Below are 16,971 nucleotides of genomic sequence, written 5' to 3'. Positions count from 1 at the left end.
GGAACTCATTTTGGATTCCTCCCTCTCCCTTGTCTTACAAATTCAGCACTCAAGTTCCACCTGCTTAGCATATCCTGAATCCATCTCCTTCTTTCCAATCTCACTCCCACTGCCATGCCTAAATTACTGGCATAGGGCTCCTAAATAGTCTCTCTGCATATAATCTTGCTTTCCCTACTATACCCCCAATCTATTTCTGATACCATAATTCTGAATTATAAATTGGATAATATGACTCTCTGCCTGTCCTCAAAATCCTTCAATACAAACACTAAAACATCTTGATTATCATTTAATTATTGAAGGATAATAACATCGAAGAATAAAATTAAAAAAAAAAGAATAAAATCTAAACTCCTTCAACAGTACACAAGGATCTTTTTTGAGCCTTCTGCTAACCTTTTCAACCACTCTTTAGCTACTTAGCCCTCACATTTATGCCCCAGGCTTACTTAAATATTTGCAATTCCAGGAAGATTCCACATCCCTCTATGCCAGTGCTCAGGTGATTCCCCCTATCTGAATGCCTTGTGATCTCTTCTTCTGTCTTCTAGTCTCACTCTGTTCACCACCTTCCAAAAATTGGAATCATTTTCCCAAGGCTATGTGATCCCACAGGATCTACACACATTTTTACAATAGCACCCATCATCCTGTATAATATTTTTCTGTTCATTTGTCTGTCTCACCAACTAGGTGTTTCTTAAGCAAACATATTAGGCTTTACATCTTATATCTCATTCATCTTTGAATCCCCAGCACCCAGCGCAGGACCTGCTTCAAAAATACTATGCAAAGTGTTGAAAAAAGAAAGAACACATAATTATTCAAAATATTTTTATTTCTGTTCTTGTTATTTATTGCTCTATTACATACCATCCTAAAATTCCAGGCCTTAATGCAACAATTTACTATTATCTCTCATGGTTCTGTAGATTAACTAGGCTCAACTGGATGGTTCTTGCTTAAGGTGTCCCTTGTAGGTTCTATCAGATGATAGATGGGGCTGGGGTCATCTGGAGGCTCAAATGGGCTCACCAGTCAAGATAGCTGAATCATATGGCCAACTGTTGGTTGGAAGTTTAGCTGAGACTGTTTCCTGGAGCTGTGTATTTGGTCTTTCCATTTGGCTTAACTTCTCACAGCTTGGCGGATGATTTCCCAGAGCATCCCACAAGGAGTGTTCCATGAGGCTCACGTGCAAGCTGCAAGAGCTTTTAAGCCTTTGGAAGTGCTGTTTTCATTTCTACCTCATTCTATTGGTCAAGCAAGAACTTAAGGCCAGCCCTAATTCAAGGGGAGGGAAATTTTTTGTGTGTGTGTGTTTTAATTTTTTATTTTTTTTTATTCTTATGTTAATCCCCATACATTACATCATTAGTTTTAGATGAAGTGTTCCATGATTCATTGTTTGTGCATAACACCCAGTGCTCCATGTAGAACGTGCCCTCCTCAATACCCACCACCAGGCCAACCCATCCTCCCACCCCCCTCCCCTCTAGAACCCTCAGTTTGTTTTTCAGAGTCCATCGTCTCTCATGGCTCATCTACCCCTCCGATTTCCCCTGCTTCATTCTTCCCCTCCCGCTACCTTCTTCTTCTTCTTCTTCTTTTTTTTTCTTAACATATATTGCATTATTTGTTTCAGAGATACAGATCTGAGATTCAACAGTCTTGCACAATTCACAGCGCTTACCAGAGCACATACCCAAGGGGAGGGAAATTTGACTTTACCTCTTGATGAGGAAATGGCATATAGGTGCAGAGAAGGAAGGGACTGATGATGGTCGTCTTTAGAAACAACCTACCATAACTTAGAATTATAAACAACTTTAAATAATACACTAAAGTGTGTTCCTAAGATCTTTAGTTTCCTTCAATTTGGCCATTTTACTCTTGAGGAGCATTTCCATTTATGGAGTAAATAGGATTATGTGAAAAGACAACTTTTAATGAAGTACCTAGCACTCCACCAATTCTATGAAAAGTTTAAACCTGAAGGCTAAAATAAGATTAGGAAATGATTTGTATGTTTCCATTATCATTTCATTCTTAAATGGCCTTTACAATATCAGCACTTGAGAACTGAAAATGCAAGTTCTTCAAGTCTCAATTTTTCTCTTTAATTCCTGTGACTTTGTAATTCTGTCATTTTGATGGATAAGAAGATTAACTTCAGAAAACAAGTTTCTCAAAACAGATGAACATAGAGGGAAAAAGAAAAGAGAGAGGTAAACCATGAAAGAGACTCTTAACTATAGAGAACAAATGGGGGTTTTTGGAGGGAGCTGGGAGGGGCTTGGGTAAAATGGGGGTGGGTATTAAGGAGTTCACTTGTGATGAGTATTAGGTGGTGTATGTAAGTGATGAATCACTAGATTCTATTCATGAAACTAATATTACACTGTATGCTAATAAGTAGAATTTAAATAAAAAGTTGGGGAAAAAAGAAAACTAAACAAGTTTCTTTTGGCACGTTAATTTCTGTAGAACAAAACTCTCTCTCTCTCTTTTTTTTTAAACTTAAAGTTACCTTCAGTATTGTTAAGAGGTGAATGAGTATTGACTATATCTCAACAAAATAACATAGTGTTTTAACAGTGATAGATTTAGGTATTCAATAATTTTTTGTTGTTATTTAGGAGTGAATTTTCCAGTAGCCGTTGAGACTGAACCTGGTGTGGGATATAGCTATTATATACTTCAGAGTCATGGCTTAAGTTGGGAAGTAAAGAATCTATTATTTATTTTAGGAGAGTATAGTAGCACCTGGATGTAGGGTGGGACTAGGTTGGACTGTGCTGCAATTAATAGAGGGGAAATTATAACATTTAAAATACCCATGATTATTTTCTAAAGAAAGTGATATAATTTAATATCAATGAATCTTTACAATGCTCCCTTCCCTTTACAGGGACTGGGAAAAGTGGAAAGAGAAAGAGAACATTTCAGCCTCTACTGTTCTTTGGTACCAGTGAAGTGTGAGGCAGGAAAGAGGCGGCCTGGACGGAGCAAACACATGGCAGAGTCCATGGATAGGAGTGCATGGAGCAGAGAGTTGCAAGAGATGCAGGACTTTGCCTAATTACAGGGAAAAAAAGCTCCCACACTGCTGTCAAGTGCCTCACAATCTGGCCAGTACTTATTCATCCTTCATGCTTCATTTCATCCTTCATTTTTCCAATTCTGTTAAGCTTCTCTCTCCCATGTTAAAGTGTAAAGACCTAGAAAGTGAGGAAATAGAGTGTATAGAGAGGTGGGGGCCAGTAATGGACAGTGTGATACACCTCCATCACCTCAAACTTTCAGTAAAGTCCACCACAGAAACAACTGCCTTGTACATGCCAAGTTTTCAGGGGGTGGAGGGGCCATGGTTCACAGTGTGCACAATGTGATACAGGAACATGACATATGGAACAGCAAGATGCAGCCAGAGGTGAAAAGGGAGAACGTCCTAAGTATCATCCTCACAACCCTCCTACTCCCTTGACCTCCCTCCCTGCAAAAATTATTCTGAAAAGACTGGAAGGGACTCAAGGCTATCTTTACTTCTAGATTAGGATTGGAATTGACCTTGTTTGAATCTTAATGGACAGGATAACTCAGCTGACATGTGGACTACACAGCTATTTATTTAGATCTAACTCTCTTAGGTTCTGCGTCCCTTGAAGGCAGAGAGTTGGATATAATCTGTCTCTGAGTCTCCAGGTCTTGCTTGCTAAAATACATACAGACGCTAAATGTTGTTGCGGTTGAAGGAAGGGAGGGAAGGAAGAAGGAAGCAATAAATGATTATTTCATTAACTACGTGTTTCGGCTCTAAAGGGCAATTCTCAAGCTCTAAAATACTACTTTAGTATCTTACATGATGGAAATAAGTGTGGGAAAAGTGCTCCATAAGTTACTGATGACAAGTTGATTTTTAAATATATTAGGCCAAAAAAATGTCAGAAGATCTCCTTAGCTAAGCAAATTTGCACAGACATAGATTATTCATGAATATTAACTGGTTTAGAATTAGAAAAACATTAGCTATGACAAAAACAAGACTGTTAACATTAACAGAGACTTCCAACTAAAGCCCAGAGTGCCCATGTAATACTCACTGGGGCATTTACAACCTTTGCCATGGTAGATGATTCTTGTGATGTCAGAGAAATTTGGAAAACAGTATCTTCTTACATGAAAGTTATTTTATGGTTGGTGTATATGAGCAGGCATCTGGAGAGGCTGATACACAGCAGCTATTAGAGATACAGTGGGCCTTTGTCATTATCCTCAGTTGGCAAATGATATGATCCCTATGGAATGCCCTATACTCAAGGGGAAGCATTCATTGTAAAGCACTTCTAGACTTGAAAATGGCCTCACACAACTCACTCAATATTTTAAGTTCATTGAGTTCAAGAAGGAGAACATGGATTTCTTGTAATGAATTGATAGAAGCAGCTGATGCCAAAAGAAATACAAGATTCAATTGCCATACCATACATTTAACAGCATTATTTTCTGTAGAAACCTTAATGTTAGCAAACTAGACAAAGACAAGTGCATTCCTATGGAGGTATCAAAGTTACTCTCGGCAGAGTGATCTCTGTGAAACTGCTATTTTTTTTTAAGATTTTATTTATTTATTTGACAGAGAAAGAGAGAGCACAAGCAGGGTGAGTGGCAGGCAGAGGCAGAGGCTCCCCACAGAGCTCCCCACAGAGCAGGGAGCCCGATGTGGGACTCGATCCCAGGACCCCGGGATCATGACTGAGCCGAAGGCAGTTGCTTAACCAACTGAGCCACCCAGGCGCCCCTGAAATTGCTATTTTTAAAAAGCAAGTTCATAACCAATTTGTTAACTACCTTCTTTGCCAGTGAACAAAATTCACTCAAATAAAGAAAAACTGGATGGAGTTGAAATTTTTCATCTGTCTGATTTACTGTGACTCATCACAACTTCACATTTCTTTAGAGTCTAGAAATTTTGGATTTGATTCAGAAGACCTCCGTATCTGAGTTGCCTGTGCGAACCTGGATTGTTCATTTTCCCCAGCTGCACTATGTTCTTTATCTCATTCTGTTCTCCTAGCCACCTCTGCCTACTAGTACCAAAACTATTTATGCCACTCACTAGTCACTTGGCAGGTGGTACTTTGTTGAGTAAGAATCTCGGCTTGAAGCTAGGTGATGGCCACTGTTTTCTGATTCCCAGCTCAACTCTAAGGCTATGCCCATTGGGACCATGAGAATCTAATGACAGCGTGGAAGCAAGAATCCCAAAGTGGCTGTTCCTTGTATGCTACCAGATCCATTCTGTTTTTCTGGTATGTTGCTTAGAGAATAAATTTTGTCTGACAAACTGCCAATCCTTTTTCTGGGGCAAGGATAAATGAGGGTTTCAGCTACCCATCTTTTGTCATTTCTATTTTTTGTTGAACCCATTATTATCCATAACCAAAATTGAGCTCTTAAAAACCTAGAGGACTTAACATAACTGTTCTTAAGCCTGAATTGTTTTATCATAGCTAGACTCATTAAAAAAAAAAACAAAAAAACTTGTTTTAGACCATATGATCCTGAAGCTGGAAAAGAAGTTGGAGATTTATTATTCCAAATCTCTGTTTCAATACAAGAAGAAACTGAGGCTCAGAAAGAGTTTAGAATTTGCCCAAAGCCCCAAAGGGATATGACTCTGGAATTGGACTCAATGCAGGATCCAGCTCCCAGTGTACCATCCCCCCAAATGCTTCTCTGCCTTCCCTGAGCTGGAGAATTCCTCTGCCAAATGCATCCTACTCTTCCCCTTTAAGAGAGGCTTGTCTCAGTTGACAAGATCTTGAAATTGCTGACAAACCATCCCCATGTTTTTGCTCCACCACAGGCCCTGACAAAGAGCATAAGGGAATCCTGGAGGCAGGAAGGTAGAGGACAGAACACAGACTCCGGGGTCAGCCATCATTATGCAGCTCTGCACATTCCTCGGCAGGATCAAATGGATTAAATGTGATAATTCAAAGAGGCTTACACACACAGTAGGGCAAGAAATGACAGTTTGCCTTCCATTCTCCAATACTAGAAACCAGTTGTGATCATCAGCAAGGCACCAAACTTCTGGAACTGAAAAATAATAATGATGATTAAAATAAAATGTTCTTTTTAAAATAAATGTGCATGAATAGTAATATAAAAAATGGAAAAGTCTAGCTTGGAGACTTGTTTATTCTATTTGGTTACTAGTCTTTTGCTTATTCTACTGTAAATTGAGAATGAGTAAATGTTTCACCATGGACACAGCTGCATATGCTAAATATAGATTTTCCAATGGTTGATTTTCCATTAAAGTTTACATTTCTGAGTTTAATGCTTGAGGGGGCAGCCTGACTAATACATTATATCATTGTGAGTTCACTTTTTAAAGCTGAGTTTAAAAGATGGGAGGTGAGATTTAGAAGCTAAAAGAATAAAGAGATTTAAATAGCAAGAAAACTGTGGCCCCAGATTATTCTGATGTATTAAACTGGCAATTTTTCAAATTCCTAATTTATCCTCATCTTTGCTCTTTACTGACAAGAAAATGATTTCCATAGGAAAACAATTAGTTATTTGCATAGCAATTACATAAGCTGCAGTGACTAAATTGTAAACTCCTAGGAAGCAAAAGAAGATACTAAATTTTCAAACATGGAGAAATGGAAATAATAGTGATTTTGAGGATCTACTTTGTGCCAGCTACTCTACTAAGTAATTCTGAGCGTATCATTTCTGAGCCACTACCATTGCATGGTGAGTATCACTAACCTATTTCACAGATGAGATGCATAGGGTCTGGTGGACTCATCCAAGACCACATGGATGGTGAGGCGGGTGTCATGAATCAAACCACCACTATAGCTCCCTGCCGACTATGCTATGCTGCCTTCCTTACAAAAGGCAATCAAAATACACCTAGATTTAGAGTCAAAATGAGATTTAGGGCCCAGGTCATTACTTGTAAGTATTTAGAGTGCAGTCAAGACATACCACTTCCTAGGGTTTAATTTTTTCATCTGTAAAATGAGAAAGCTAGCACCTACTTCACAGGGCATTATGAGGATTAAATGAACTCCTATGATTTGGGAAAGTGTTTTTTTAGCTGCCAAAGGTCATCAAAAGAGAGGTGTGAGAGATGGGGATGCTGTCCCTTGCTGCTGAGCCACAGCCGCCCCCCACCTCTCAGAATTGCCATGAGGAGTCATTGGATGCTGGGTGTCCACGTCAATGCAAGCCCATGCAGCAGCATGAAAATATGAGTTTTTAACATTCTTAGGAGCTTTGCAAAGCTCAAGGACTAAATAAAATAGCTCTTATAAACTTAGTTTTTCTAAGATAACTAGTGTAACCTTTCAGAGTTGCAGAAGCTCAGAGAATATGTTCAGACTCTAGTTTGGAAATGAAGACTCAAATAGGACACAATCTTTAATAGAATATACCCCTTTAGATTTGTGAGAAACCACAGAGGATACATGGAGTCAAACCTTAGTTTCACAGATAACTCAAGTGGGATCTGGATAGCAAGGTTAGGACCCGAACTCAGGTGTCCTGACTTTAAGGGTTTTGTTCTCCACTGCATTCACTGTTCCTATAGCTTCTTTCAAACTCATAGGAATGCCATGGACAACAAATTAGTGACAAAGTATTAGCTATTAAGCCCACAAGTACAGATCTAGATGGGTTTATATTTACCGTGTGACCTTGGAAAAGTTGCTTTATATCTGTGCCTCAGTGACCTTATTTGTAAATAAGTTATAATTATACCAACTTCATAGATTATAGTGAAGTTAATACATGAAAAATTCCCAGCACAGTGCCAAAAAGTGCTCAACGCTCATCAGTTACTATATAATCGTACTCTATGTGCCATAAAACTCCAAAATATGACTCCCTGTGCCTCCCCTTTTTATGGTAACCCCCAAGCAAGTAGGAAGCCTAACAGAGACAGCCTGGATGAAACTTGGGCAGACCCTCTCAGTGATCAGTCTGCTTATTTCCATTTTATCCAGTTTAAAGCAATCATAACATGAGGGGCTAAGACTAGATTTGGAAAGGGGAGGAAGTGAGGCACTCATTCTGAGCACTGGAGCATGATTCCCCATACCTTATTATGGGGATGTTAACATCCATTCTTTTTCACTTCGAGGTACTCAAAATTGTCAGTTTCAATAAAAAATGCGTTATAAACTATTCATTGTTATATAAATGTAAAGCATGTAAAGCAAAGAGAAGAAACGATAGTGGTTTTCTCCCTGCGTTAATAAGCCACAGTCTCTCACTTGAGTGGCTTTTTACTTCCTTTCTTACACTCAGCACCTGGGAGATTGAGTTTCAGGAATAATGAGTTAGCATTCTATTAATTATGTCTGATCTAATGGCCATGAACCTAAGTGTTTGCTCACCTCCAGCAAGAAAAATGTAGTCCTTTCCTTAGAACATGATATCCTTTCTAAATAAATTATGAAAGTCTTTTCAATAGCTTGCTTGTTCTTTTTAGAGAGTTGCTTAGATTCTGGATTATCTTAAAGCCCTGCTAGCCAGCTACTTGCTTTGTGTATTGTCCCAGTAATCCCTTTGATTTCATGTTTCTTTCAAAAGTGTTAAGGTACCAGGCAAATATTACTCATCAAACTGGTTTGATGATGTCCTGTTAAATTTAGCTTTTTTTTCTTTTGAGGCTCAATCATAGCTATTCTCAGGACTATGACCTATATGATCTATGAAGACTCTGGGCAGAAGGGCCACATTAGAGCTTCCAGCGGGCAATCCGAGGGCTCCAGAGCTTCCTTTCTGGCTGACTACACCATTCAGGATTTTCTTTGCCATTGCATCATCCCATTGCCATCACTTCCTCTGGGTTGTCCTGGAGTAGGCATCCATCTCCATCTCTGCCAGGAGTTTTAATGCTTACAGACCCTCATTGAAGGGCCTGTGAGTCTGCATTAGCTAGGTGTGTTGGTGTCAAACTAAATACAGTTTCTTTAGGTTCAACCTGAGGAAGGCCTCCCACCCATGGTCCTATGCTGGCTGATGTGGGACCATGAGTAAAGAGTAGCTGCCTGTAAAGTACTCTCATTGTCACAGTTCATACTTCCCTACCCTCTCTTTCCTCCCACTCAACCTCCCACTTCACAAATCCACAGTAGCTTCTTCTGCTGGGAGCAGCCAGCTCAGTTAAGGGAGAAATGAGGTTGCAGAGAGGCTCCAACATAGTCCTCTTCCAATGGTTTCAGCTCCAAAGGGGTATCAAAAAACCCCAGCTGGAGAGTGACCAACTATTTATCACTCCACATGCATGGTAAATGGTCTCTGCTGATAATTCCTGCTTCCAATTAATGAAGTGAGAATTGGAGGGTCCAGGAGCTAAAGTGACAGACTGTTTCTGACTCCAACAGTAGGGCCACTTTCAGAAGAAACAGAACTAGATGGATCCCACAGCACTAATCAATGTGCTAATATTTAATCTGTTAAAAATAAACACTTGCTATCCCTCGGGGGAAATACACCTTGCTTAATCTTTTTCCCCTTCCTATTTGTCAATGTTTCATTAACGCAAACTTTTCTTAACTGAAAAGATATTCTTGCTTATGGTTTGGTTCTCATAAAGGAAAGTACATTATGATAAAATTTACCTGAAATGAATATCAGAAGCACAGCAGCGTAACATCACTTTTTGGGGCCACCCCTGAGATCATGATCGGGGGGTAAATCTGAGCCTAACATGGTGTTATACCTCTTCCTTTTTGGCTTTATTTGCTTCCAATTCAGGGGCTTCCTGAAATAACTACAGTAATTAAACAGAGAATTTCTAGGCCCTCTAGATTATGTGAAGACTAAAGGTTACTTTTCAGTGGGGAAAAGTTTTGCTGATAAATGTGTCTAGGTAACTATCCTGCCCTCAGCAGAGCCTGACGGAGTAAGTGTATCTGACAACAGACTCCACACTGCCCCCTATCCCACACCCCTTTTAAAACCAGCAATGTTGATAGGAGAGAGGCCGTAGAAAGCACAGGCTTCCAATGGAAGACTCAGAGGTTCAAAACGGGCTCTGCCACTTACCATCTACATAACTCGGGACAGGCTATTTAATATCTCTTTCTTCATCTGTAAACATTGGTGTTAGTAGTACTTTTCTCTCAGGCCTATTTTGAGGATATTAACTATATATATACACACACACATATATATACACACACACATATGTATTTACACATATATATATATAACACATAAATACATAAACTCACATGCATACATATATATACAGACGATATATGTACACACACATCTAATAGTACTCAATAAATGTTGGATATTGTTATTATTGCTAATATGTACTGATTGCCAACTATGCACCAATACAGTGCTAAGCATTTTGCATGCATAACTCATTTATTTCTTATAACCATCCTAAGGTTTAAGCAGTATTGCTAGGTTCTTTTGCAAGACGAAGGCAGTGGAGGTCAAGATGACTTGCCTTAAGTCACACAGTTAATAAGCCACAGAAGTGGCACCGGAGTTCAGACCTTAGTTGAGCACCTTGCTAGGCTCTACTGACAGTCCACCCTGTAAGATGTTAGAAGAATCCAGGTTGCCAGTTCCAAGTAGCCAGCCACTTTTTCTATATTGTTGAGTCATCAGAGAGTACATATGGACATATATACAACAAAACACTTAAAATACTTAGTTGTGACCACTTCCTACTTACTCAGTCAGTCACTCAAAAATATTCTTCACCAAGAGCCTGTTCAATCCTAACCTCTGTGCAAGTCCTGTAGAATCCAGAAATGACCAAGATAAGTTCCCACCCTCAGGAACAGTCCAGTTTGAGACAAGAGAATGGGAGTATTAAGAGTGACTACTTGCTACCCAGGGCTATTCCCTCAGCTGGAAAGAAGACTTCTTAGGTGTGCTATACCAGTGTCCAACAGGGGCTCTAAAGCCCTTGAGGTGGGGTGCTTTCTACTTCCATTGATCTTCCTCAACTGACAATTACTTCATATGTCTGAAGTACTTCTCACCAATTAGCTATCTCAGTGCTAGGATTTCAGTTCCCTTTATTTAGCCAGAGCTCTTCCCAGAGGCAAGTCTTCCTTCTCCCATGGGAACCCAACATTTCCCATAATTTCTATGATATTCATTATATCTTTGAGGTGTTACTTTGCTGATCAAGAGAAGAAGTTTTGCTTATGACTGGGTCTTTGATCCAATTAAATAGTAAATCCTAGTTGTTCTATCTCATTGAACAAGGGCTTAAGGATCCTAGGCCCTTACATAGTATATAAGGATCTTATGTCCTTTCATAAAAGTGTCCATAAGAGATTAAAGTATTAAGAATAAAAGTATGGCATAGCTTCATTTACTTTTTCATTCTGCAATAGTGATTGAACACCAAAATGAGCCAGTCACTTAGAGCAAAAGGAATACAATGAGGACTGTGCAGAGGTGAAATAGCCCTTCTCTTTAGACTTATAATCTGGTGAAGGAGACAGACAGACAGATGGATAAATTATAGGTGCTATCAATAGCAATCACTATAGAGTAGGCTATAGTAATATGACATCATAGAGATGATGAAAGAGATTGTTCAAGACATAGAAATAACATGTGCAAAGTTCCTGAGGTGTGAGCATGCAAAGGACACTACAAAAATTAAAAGGAAAATGATGTTGTATAGCTACAGCATTAAATAAAACCTGGGATATGGCAAGAAATGAAAGAGGATATGTAAGTAGGAGGTTTAACATGCTTCAGACCTCAGTTTTCTCATTTCAAAACAGGATAAGTCTAACTGGATGTAAAATCCTTACTAACAAGTTGAGTGATACTTACCTTCACCCACAATCCCAAACAAGTGCCCTGAGGACCCTCACCCCATTGCATCTGCAGGAGTAATGCACTCTGATAAAGTGTTTTCTTTGTAAGGCTTTCTTCACAAATAGATTTTCTCTCCAACAAGACATATAACTTCCATATCAAGAAATGGATTCCAACTCCTTAAGGAGAAAGACAACTTCCCTGAAAGAAGACCAAGTTACTCAAAGGGGAGAATTAGTTCTTCCTCAGCCTATGAGTAGTTCTGTAATATGTGGCCAATGAGAGCAGGAAGTAGGATAGTAGGAGAGCCATGAGTAAGATTGGGCAGGCCCACTTCATCCAATGCCATCTGTCCAGTGGGTGACTGATAATATGATAATATGGATCTGGACAAAGGAAAGCTGGGTCTGCACTAGACTTCAGCATTCATTCCTGGAATTGTTCTCAACAGATGAGGTAACATTTTTATCTTTTAACTCTTCAGCTACCTAAAAGCATCATCATCATCATTATCATCTTCAAAATAATAATACTTAAGTTTGAAAGCATTTTGTGGATTAGAAAATGTTTTATATGTGTAATCTTATTCAAGCCCTCCTGAGAACCTGGTGAACTAAGCTTTCTTATTCCTTTTTTGCAATGGAAAAACTTGGGTTCAAAGCAAGTGACTCACCGTGAGCCTCTAGTTGGTCAATGATCCATCATAAACCAAGGAATCTTTGGATTCTTTCCGTTGCCAAACAAAACTATGAAGATTTTGTTGGTGTGGAGGTTCGTGCCAACAAGTCTCAAATAAAGATGAAAATTTAACAATTCTGGCTCTTCTTTTCCATTTGTTCCTCATATATTAAGTGTATTATTTAAATAATCTCAACTGCTTCTCAACAGCAGAAAGTCAATCTTTATACAGAATCTACCTTACTATTTCATCAACTCAGATGTAGGTAGCACCGAAAGATCATTTTACAAATTATTTCATCTCCTGCATCCTCATTTTCCCTTCCAAAGATGGAAACTAACATATTAAAATGCTAAAAACACTGTGCTGAGTGCTTTTGCATGAATTACCTTGTTTTGTCCTATTAAATACAAGAAAACAGGCCCAAAATGGAGTCACTTATGCTAAGCCCCAGGTCACCAGAGACTTGACTTAATTCAGTTTCAGCTTTTCCAGAAATGAAATCTTAAACCAGTCAGGAATTGCCTGATCATCACTAGTGAGATAATCTGTCTGATAGACCCTTACTATCCCCTAAAGGAAAGTAATTTAGCGATAACCAACCAACCTGGCTTGTTCCTGCTCCATCTTGCCTATAAAAGTCTTTCATTTCAGCTACTTTCTGTCTGCTAGATTGGATACTGTGCAATTCAAATCAAGTTTTGCTCAAATAAACTCAATATTTTTAATATATCTCAGTTTACTTTTTAATGGTTCTTAAAACACCCTTATGAGGCAGGTACTGACTACTGTTCCCAATTTCTAGATAATGAAAAAGTTAAGATATTTGCCCATGTTTCACATTTGCCCATGAAGAGGTGGAGCCAGAATTCAGCTAAGGCACTTCAGTGGCCAAATGATGCCTGTGCTGTTAAAGTCCGAAGTCTCGTCCCACACACACTGCCCCAAGTGGCAGGGTTCCATGAAAAACAAAGGCAGCCTGTGTAATCAATGCAATCTCAAGGTTATGTGTGCAATTTCTGACTCAAGGTTGGGGGCACAGAACATTGTGCACTTTATGTTTTAGGCAGAATGACAATTTGATTATATGTCACAGAGATTTAGAATAGCAATCAAATTGCTTCTGAAGACATGCCTTCTTCATACTCAAAGAGAGGCCCACCATTGGGTGGAGAGAGGAATTGAACTACTCTACCAGTGAGAAAGATGGAATGGCAAATAATCTCCAAGAGTGTCTCAACTGGCTGGACTGGTGATCAAGGCCTTAGACTGCAAGATTGGGGAGTGCAGTAAGACAGTACTAAAAAAAGAAAGCTAAGTGGCCCATATAGGGATCAAATGTACAGATCTGTGATTGTTAATATAGACCATTAATTAGTCAAGCAAACTTGCCAAAATTGCATTGACTTCAAGTTTATGTGCACAAGATAAAACAGTTACCCAGCAACTCTTATCCTGGAGAAGAAAGCACTATTCATTGGCACACTCTATTGTATTACTTGCCAAATAGCACATCAAATTGCCCCTGCATTCAAAGCTGGTCCCCAGCTTTAGTGCTGGCAGCACAGGAGTGAGCCCTGGAAGGAGCCTGCCTTGACACTCCTGCTTTTGGTCCCTCTCTGGGCACCCACTGCCAGGGTGGCTGCCAACAGCACTTTGGATCCTGTGGGACTCTGAAAAGGAGGGAGAAAGGACAAAAGTTTTGACATGATCTTAAAGAAACTATTATCCTGTTGGATAGATTTTCATTTCAGTTAAATATTAGCCTCAGTTTTAGATGATCTTCTTAATGTGCTCTTTTCAAAAACTGAAAGTTAAAAATAAAACCTTAAAAAGAATCCCACCATCATTTACACAAATAGTTATTTCAATTTGGCTATTGTTTTCCACCACCAAAGGGTACAAAGCAATTACTCAGAGGGATAATTATGGGGACTGGAGGGACTGAGGACCTGAGCCATCTCCAAATTCGTTCTTTAAGCAATCTGCTCATAATTGCCAAACTCAAATAATGAGCATGACAGGCCCAGTGTCATGTGGGAGATAAATGCTGAGAACATCAACAACATAATAAGGTAAAATCTGATTTGTATTCATGTAATTGTTTTTTTAAAGATACTACAAGGCATTCACCAGCTTGTTTAGAGAGAAAGAAGGAGAGACACATCCATCAGAAACAGGGAACAGAGCTCTGATGTGATAAAAAAACATGGTTCTTGATGCAAAGTTTGAGATCTGAGTTGGAATCCCAGCTCCTGAGATTACCTTGCTCAAGTTACTAGCCTGCTCTGAGCCTCAGAGTTCTCACCTGTCAAATCCTAACATAAATGGAGCTGTGTAGGATGAAATAAGGTAACAACAGGAGAAACACATAGTAAGCCTCCATCACCATCTTTTGAACTGAGTCTGAATATTTAGGTGGCTGGTCCTGGAGATAAAATCCAGGCAACTGAGCATAGAGCTACAATGTCACATGCAGAAAATAGCCACTCCCTAGTTAGGTACAACTTGATGTCCCACTATTATAGGCATCACAAGGCATTTATTTGTTTAAGTAAGAGATATAAGAAACATATTGCAGTTGTTACAAGATACGGATAAATGTTCTGGCAAGTCCAACTATAGAATATACAAGGAAAACCTACAAGAATGCCAGGATGGTTTCCTGAATTATCACAGAAAACCAAAACAACTTGTAGAAATGTATCAACAATGTCAAGAATGGCTTCAGGACACAAATACTACCATGAAACTGTGTCTTAGTCCATAGTAAAATGCAGTTATGCTTTGCTTTCTGTGCTTGAAAAAAAAAAAAGGTGTGATGAAAATCTCTGTACAACAATTGATATTTTGTCTTCCTGGAGAGCTTCCTCCCAAAGTAACACTGTGATAAATCTTTTTGTGCAAATGATCATCCTTATTTTATCTTCTGTGTAAATATAGATCTTCTAGTATCTCATCTGTTCCTGACTACTCGATGCCACTCCCTTGTTACTCCGGAGTCCTGGGAATGGAGGAGAACCTCAACTTGAGCTGGGGTCCCACATAAGCAGTCTTAGGAAGAGAGCTGGGTGGTCAGACTCAGATGGACATAGGTTTGAATCTGAGCTCTGACAGGCACTAGCTGTATAAGTTTGGACAACTTCTTAGTCAATAGACATTGTAGCATTTTCATCTGTGAAATGAGGATAATAAGAGTTCAGACCCAACAGTTCATAACTTAGATGAGAGAATGTCTGTAAAGCACTGAGAACAATAAGCATCAGTAAATGTTAGCTATTGCCACTGTCCTCATCCTGCCCAACACAGAGACCAAGAAGGAGCTGTTTACACTTGAGCCCGGTCCACAAAACCCTCTGTTTTGCTCTTCTCTCAGCATCCAGTGTTTACAGTCCATACCAAACTCACTGGGGCCTGAAGCCTCCAGACTCAGCAACATTACACTATTTGCTTAGAGAGAAATGAGAAAAAGAAAAAACACAAACACCTCTGTGCCTTTTTCTTCCCTTATGATTTCTGGAAGGGTTCATAAAAGGGTAATCAGAGAATAAAAAATACATGTTGATTGATATATTCTTTTCTCTGTCCTTGAATCTCACTGCCACTGATTTCTATGAATCCTGAAATTAAGAAGCTACAAGTCTGCTGTAGAATAGTCATCCCATAGAGATTTCATGAGTATCAGGAAAAAGCAGCAAACAAGGGAATTAATTAATTAGCCTCAGTGAGGCACCAATCAAATAATGTCATTAACTTTTTACCTAATAGGCTGGGACTCAATCACAAGTTATTATTGGACATTAATATGTGTAATGGTATTTGAATTTCACAAATGTGACCTTTTCTATTAAGAAGTCAGGCTTGGTCAAGACTGTGGATACTAATGACATTCAGTGAAAATGGCCATGAAAAAATATTGACAGAACCTCTCATAAAATATGAAACAAACACAGAGAAGCTTTGAAGAAGCTAAAATAATACCTGATTCCAGGCAGAGCTGGCACAAGAGATTCTCTCTGCTCTTCCCAGCTTCTACAAAATTTGTTATAGCCTACCAGACCCCACTGAGGGTAGGATGAGAAAAGGAATATTTGAGGGACTCACAAATGTTTCAGTTAACTCTGTTGATGGTGAGGAGAAGGTTGCCTTCTCCTATGGGCTTTCTGGAGTGTGAGCTGGTCTCAGTTTGGACTTAGAAATCTACTTTGAGTCTCAGGAACCCTCTGTGGTGACCAAGAAAGAATGGAGAAAAGAGAAGGAAGGGAAGTCTGGGATCTCAAAGAAAAGAAGGACACCTCTAGGGGAGGCATCCTCCCACGGTCCCAGTACTAGGCAAGAAAGTGGCAAAGGAAGCCAGGAGATTGCTCATTCTTTTCATGCACATGAGGAGCTTCTATTAATTGTCTCTGTGTAAAAACTATTTGAGGAACTGGAGAAGCAAAGATGAATAAGAC

This window comes from Mirounga leonina, unplaced genomic scaffold (genome assembly GCF_011800145.1).
Source record: "Mirounga leonina isolate KUSES-001 unplaced genomic scaffold, KU_Mleo_1.0 Mir_154, whole genome shotgun sequence".
NCBI classification, from domain to species: domain Eukaryota; kingdom Metazoa; phylum Chordata; class Mammalia; order Carnivora; family Phocidae; genus Mirounga; species Mirounga leonina.
This window is presented reverse-complemented; position numbering follows the sequence as displayed.